Source organism: Panicum virgatum, chromosome 6N (genome assembly GCF_016808335.1).
Source record: "Panicum virgatum strain AP13 chromosome 6N, P.virgatum_v5, whole genome shotgun sequence".
NCBI classification, from domain to species: Eukaryota; Viridiplantae; Streptophyta; class Magnoliopsida; order Poales; family Poaceae; genus Panicum; species Panicum virgatum.
The window spans coordinates 46,619,589-46,626,195 of NC_053150.1; the positions used below are offsets into that span (position 1 = coordinate 46,619,589).

The following is a 6,607-nucleotide window of genomic DNA, read 5'->3' on the forward strand; positions in this document are numbered from 1 at the left end:
CGATTTTACAATTTCACTGTTTAATGCGCCCTGGCGCCAGGACTTAAATGTAAAAAAAATTTACATTTAGGCACTCATTTTTGAAAATTTCCCTATTCGGCATATATTTTTGAAATTTTGTTTTTTAATATAAAAATGAAAAAAGCGCGTTAGCTTGCATAATACATACATGCAGCGAACTGGGCCTTTACAAGCTCCATGGGCCTTAAGCGTTTGGCGATGGATCAATGGCTAAATGAGATATACTATATTTATTTGTTTTTAAGAAACATATTTATATCTATACATAATATATACCTTATTAATAAACCGACATACCGCTCCATCTAATGGAGTTTTTAATAGAAACAAAACTTATTTTTATTATACATGGATTAGTCAATGATAACAATGTGGTTGCAAGAACCACCACCCGTTGCATTGCACAAGCAATTTTGAAAGCTTCTAGAAGGAGTTGCAGCACACAACATGAGAGGTTGATGAAAAGATCACTGCTCGCCGAAGACGAGTAACATTCAGCATGTCAGCCTACAATAGCAGCCGCTCTTTGCCAGTGAAGCCAAGAGGCTCTTTTAATGAACTTTTAGGGCAAAGGAGCTCGTAGGACCAAAGCCAAGAACTGTCCGACAACAACGGTGATGATCGAGAAAAATACTTTACCTGATTTGTTTACCGTATACATAAACACGTTGAATAAATTCACTCCTCTATAATTTTCACATTATATCGATTCAAAGATGTATTAGAACGTACAAATAACACAATCACTACATAAATCTACAAACCGCAAGTCGTTCATGGAACCACTCGGCACGTTGTACGCCCCGGTGCAACGCACGGGCATGTTTTGCTAGTACTACTAAAAGGACATCAAAGCGAGGAGGACAGCACGAGAAGGCCAACATTGACATTGTGATGGCGTTTGAAGTTGACGACAGACAGCGCTGGGCGGCGGCGCAGTAACTGATTTTCTGGTTCGTATTTGTCATCTTCAGCCGCATTGTTGACAAAGTAGATGCAATCTGAATCAACAATTAATCTTGTCTGCGATGATCCGTTCATTGCTGTTGCTGTAGTAGTTTGTTCTGTCCCATCGCCTAGAGATTGTTTCACCACTCAATTCCTTCTTAAACTCTAGTAGAAGAATATACTTGCATCACGCTCGAGGAATTAAAGCTGTCCATAGCTAGGTGCATAAACACCTAGTGCATTCGTGCTCAGACAGCTCAGTGGATGCAACGGACGGACTTGTTCTGCCATACAAGCTTACATTCTTACATTCAAAAGCAATATGTGTTCATGTGAAGAAAACATTGAACATTGAGAAAGGTATACATTCATCTGAAGAAAATACTATAGAGTATACGCACCAACCTCTGGATGCCGCAGGCTGACAGGGCAGCACAATAAGAGCACTAGAGGAGATTCGGAGTCTTTGCAGCCTTGCAGGCCAACAAACTGTTGATACGGTGAGGATAGGCTCTGAATTTTTTTATTAATTTTTATTTTTAGGAATAACCTCTGATCTCATTTACACTGCAACTTGATGAAGCCTGTATCTGGGGACCTTTAACCACGAGGGTGAATGAAGATGGGAGAGTTAAAACTGGAAACGCACAAAAACAGTACTAGTAGCTGTTTGAAGTTCAAAACAGTTCACAATATGATATGAAATTGGTCCTAAGAAACAGCTTCAGCTGTAGCTGAATGTTTCTTCTACTTCCTGCAAGAATCATAACCCTGATGCCTGAGCTGCCGCGACACCAGTGACCGGCTCGCAAGAGCAGCAGTTAACGCACCAACCAATGGCAGCCGACCACCTACTACGAGGCGGCAATCAACCAACGATCTGCTCCTGTTTCTACGTTCTAGGCCCCGCGCCGTCAGCTTCAGTTGCTGGTTGCTGATCTGCTACCATCAGCTACCCCTTGTTTTTTCACCTGACAACAATCGGCATTCATCTAAGACTCTACATACAAGAATCAGTCAAACGCATAGCTCTCAAGTTCACAATCAGCATTTGATAGGCAAAGCAAAGTAGAGCAATACATATATCTCCTCAAATTACAACTTTGTTTCGCTTGGTACAGCTTAAGTACAAGCTTATAAGATTACATATATGTTTCACTTAGATTAGAACAAAAAGCTCAGGATCAGCTATGCCACTGCCACTAACACTTCTTGCAGGCCTCCACTCCTGTTCAGGATCTATCTGACTATCTGTACTGCTCAGGGAGCCGATAGCCTGTCCTGATTATCTTATCTGCAAACAACTTGCCAGTCTTTGGCATAATGTGCCAGTGCATTGTCAAGTTAAATTCCTTGCCCTTTAGATTGCTTCCCTGTAAAGAGATAAAAACAAGTCATTAATCAACCACTAGAAAGCCCGGGGCACGGCGTTGCCGCGCCACCCTTGAGATTACCAGTGGTGACCAATGTTTATACCAATATTGATGATGTGCTGGGTTCACGAGCTTCACAATTTTAGTCGGTTTAGATCACAGAATCTGTTAGCAAGTGTGAAAGAGAATACAATGCGTCTGCCTGTAAGTAAGCTGATTGTATATGTCTTCTTATACATAAGTTAATAGAACAGCTAGTGATGGACTAAGAAAACAGATAGTTGCTTTTCCATTTTACATCAGAGAAAATTCAGAATGGAAACATTCATTTCTGCATTTTTTTTGGTGATCTGCTCGCAAGTATCCTTCATCCTGAGAGGAGCAGGACGGTGTGGAGCACTACCTGCCATGGCTATGCCGCACACTATGGAGGACTACGGAGGAGGGCGAAGGGTGGCACCTTAACCAGCTCCAGCCTCCAGGAGCTTATCAGGTTGATACTTAAATACATATATCTGCAACAAATGATTTCCATCCAATTTGCAGTGCCTTCCCAGCAACTCCAGATTATTAACTATCCCAAAGAAGATTTGATTTTGATAATTCAGCATCAATGTTGTAAAGAAAAGGATGCAGTATCGAAAAAGAGATACTCGAGTGAACATGAGATACTTCAGCATTTGTATAATTGCGATAAATTTATATTTAGATTTGCATACAGAACTGATTTTAATGAGCAGTCATAGAGATTAATGAGGGGATAGCGATACGATTTTATCAATTATGTTGGTGCTAGGCTGCTAGCTGTAACATAATGATGAAAAACACGTGCAAAGAAATTGAATGAATCTCAACATGGAGCAATGGACTCTAATTGATCATTTAAATAAAGAACAAAGACGAAAGTAGGAGCACAGGACACGTGTGAAACAACAATCTGATTGGGAGCTGCTAGTACTGAGACAATTTAGAACCACAAGACAATTGCAGTGGGAACTGTTACTGAATATCTATGTGCAAATTTACTAAAATGTGAAATCAAGAAACATGTACATATTGACAATCTGCTGAGGCAATTAGTAATCTGATTCACAAAATGTCTTAAATAATTCAGTATTTACAGGATTAAGGCCCTGTTTGGTTTGAGGGACTTTTGTTGAAGTCCCTAGGACTTATGGGACTTTTAAACCAAACAGGTGGGACTTTTAGGGACTTTTTTTAGGGTAGAGACTTTTTTCGAAGAAGACCCTCATGAGGAGCTTTTAGGGACTTTTGGGCTACAATTCCACCTACTGCCCCCTACCCTATCCGCATGCATGTAGGGAGAAGGGGTAAAAATGTCTTTTGAACACACCATTTAATGAGGTGTAGTCCCTTTAATCATTGAAAACAAACAAGATGGGACTTTTGTTTAGACCCAGGGTCTTTTGGAGGGGCTAGAGGCTTATGGAAACCAAACAGGGTCTAATTCATGAGTCCGTTTATAGTCCCAGATATTCTATTGAATCAAAAAATTTAATTCATTTTTGTCACAGGTTCATTAAGTTAATAGGAAATGATGGCTCCGTTTAAGATTTAAGCTGATTCACTAAAATTTTGATAGGAAAATACAGCTTGATAGACAAATGATCTGCACATACTCCATGACCTGAGAACATTGAGGTGGTGTGCATATGAACCATCAGATAGTAAATAAGGCAAGAATCATATCAGTGTAGCATAAGTAGTTGTCTGGGCGAAATTTTACTTGTGTAAATAGTAAGATTGAAGCATTCGAGCATTTTTACAAACACGTTGCAAGCAAACAAACCTGCTAGGGAGAAGAGGTCATGGTACTTGCACGTCATAGCCAGTGGGTGGGAGAGGCAGTATCAGGGGCGGCTCTGGCAAGGTGACATAGGATGGGGGAAGAAGTAAAGGATAGCGACCACATGGATGCAGGATGCAAGTCCAAGACACTGACCTTCGCTACCAAGAGGACGGAAGAGCGCCCACACCGGCGGCTGGACGTCGTCGTTGTTCGTAATCATCATGCACGTCTGCGGTGGTCCCCTTCTCGTCCGCTCGTCGTCGTGAGACCCGAGGCCGAGCCTGAGCAAGCCGACAAACTCGGGACCGTTCGACGGTTCGAGTACAGCGGGATGGAGGCCGCGGCCGGATCAGCGCAAGGGGCGGTGTCGATGGTCACCTCCAGCGCCTGCGGCTGTTCGCGATGGCTGTAGAAATGAACGGAGGCATCTGGATTACATATGGAAGTGCTGAACTCCATCCGATTTGAATCCAACGATATTAAAAAATTTGATGACGTGGTCCAATAAAAGCTCAAGGAATAACCCAGGTTTCGATTCTTTGGGATGGAGGCCGCGGCCGGATCAGCGCAAGGGGCGGTGTCGATGGTCACCTCCAGCGCCTGCGGCTGTTCGGGATGGCTGTAGAAATGAACGGAGGCATCTGGATTACATATGGAAGTGCTGAACTCCATCCGATTTGAATCCAATGATATTAAAAAATTTGATGACGTGGTCCAATAAAAGCTCAAGGAATAACCCAGGTTTCGATTCTTAATAATAATTCAATGCAATCTCTGAAGAATCATGTGGCACAGTACATAATAACTTTGTGGCAGTTGCGAAGTGTACAGGCACAAGGGTAGGCAGCTGGGCCAGGGCGGATGGTTTGACCCTGGAATATTCGAGTTCCGGCCCAACCCCTCCAAAACCCCCAGCCTTTCCTTCTCTCGCACACCCTGCCGTGTCATGGACAGGGCTGTCCCTAGGCCCAGTGAGCCGGCTGAGAGACAAGAAGCAGCCTGTGCTGCCGATAGAAGGGAGGAAGAACAGAAGACATCGGCATCGAAGAGAAGAACAGACTCGTCTTCCACCTCTGTCCAAGAACTCTCTCTCCAAACCGTAGCTGTTCTTGCTCCTCCACCTCTGATTCCTTGCTATCCCCAGTCTGTACTTCTAATTCCTTCCGGTCTGTACACAAACCTGTACCCCAATTACCCATAATACATTGGTGATTGAGATTTGGCTGTCTACCGCCAGCCTTAGAGGGAGGGTTGGCGCGGCGGCAGGCCGGCCCGGCGGAGGTGGCGGGCGGCGGGGCGGCGAAGTGCGACGGCGGGGCCGCCGCCGGCCGGGCGGTGGAGGCCGGCGGTTGGGGCCGGCGCCTGGGCGGGGGCGTCGACGGCAACCGCGGCCTGGGCTGGAGACTGCGGCGGCGGCGGGAGGCGCTGGTGGCGGGCCGGCGCGGGCGAGCTAGGGTCTGGCGGGGAGGTGCGCGATGGGGCGGCGGCGGCGGAAGCGGGGCTGCCGGGCTGGTGCGTGTGGGTGGGAGGCAGGGGAGGAACAAGGTAGGTGGGGGAGTGAAGAGATAAGGTGGAGAGAGAAGGTGAGAGGGGAAGATCTGGTCCACTGATTCTAGATCCAATGACCCAAAAATTCGTGCTTGGGATGGCGCTGCCGCTGAGCAGCCCGGGCAGGGCAGGACAGGGACGACGACGGAGGAAGGCACGGTGGTGGACGGGGAGGAAGGCGCGGTGGTGGACAGGGGCGGGAGCTCCGCTGCGTGGGCGAAGTGGCCAATGCAAGCGTCCTCATACTGATGCAGGTATTTAATGTATGTAGCGTTTCGATAGCATTCCATTATCAGCTTTACTCTAGCATTGTGTGCTCTTTTTCTGAAAGGAACAGGTTGTCCCTGGGTGTTACCTGCGAGCTCGTGCTATTGGGCTCATGCCTATGATCGATCAGGTCTAGGCTCTCCATCACCTCATCGCATATTGTCTGGTCTGTTTTACTTTTGGCTATGGGCTCATGCTAGTTTCGATTAATTTATTTCTGTCCTTCTGACGGCTGCTGGTAGCTTGCATAGAAAAGCTGTACTATGTATTAATCTAATCGCGCCCTTTAGCAATCCTGTAGGTACCTTGCAACTGGGGTACCCACTCCTACTGTGTCAAGACTCGCGTAGTTATCCGTAACTACGTCCTAAGGAGCTGAGCAGCCGGACCCCTGGGGTTCGACTCCATCTCACCGGACCAACGGTCCCGGACCCGCTTCCCGCTCGGGGACGGGTCTGGTGTCACCACGTGTCCCAGAGGTGGAAATGCTCAGTACCTATGGCCGCGGACCCGGACCCCCGCACGTGGGTCCGGGACCTCCACGTGCCATCCGGACTCTTGCAGATGGGTCCGGGACCTCCACGTGTCTATCCGAACCCCCGTGAGCTCTCGGCTCAGCTAGCTGCTCGGGAGGGGTCCG

General features: G+C 46.7%; 1 long non-coding RNA gene across 1 annotated transcript; it reads right to left on the minus strand.

The window, feature by feature from the left end:
• Nucleotides 1–1,995: 1,995 nt before the first annotated feature.
• LOC120679891 lies at nucleotides 1,996–4,767 on the minus strand. Its single transcript, XR_005677374.1, has 2 exons — nucleotides 4,677–4,767; nucleotides 1,996–4,558 (listed from the first exon to the last, which is right to left on the minus strand). It is a non-coding gene; the product is annotated as an uncharacterized LOC120679891 (long non-coding RNA).
• Between the last annotated feature and the right edge of the window lie 1,840 nt (nucleotides 4,768–6,607).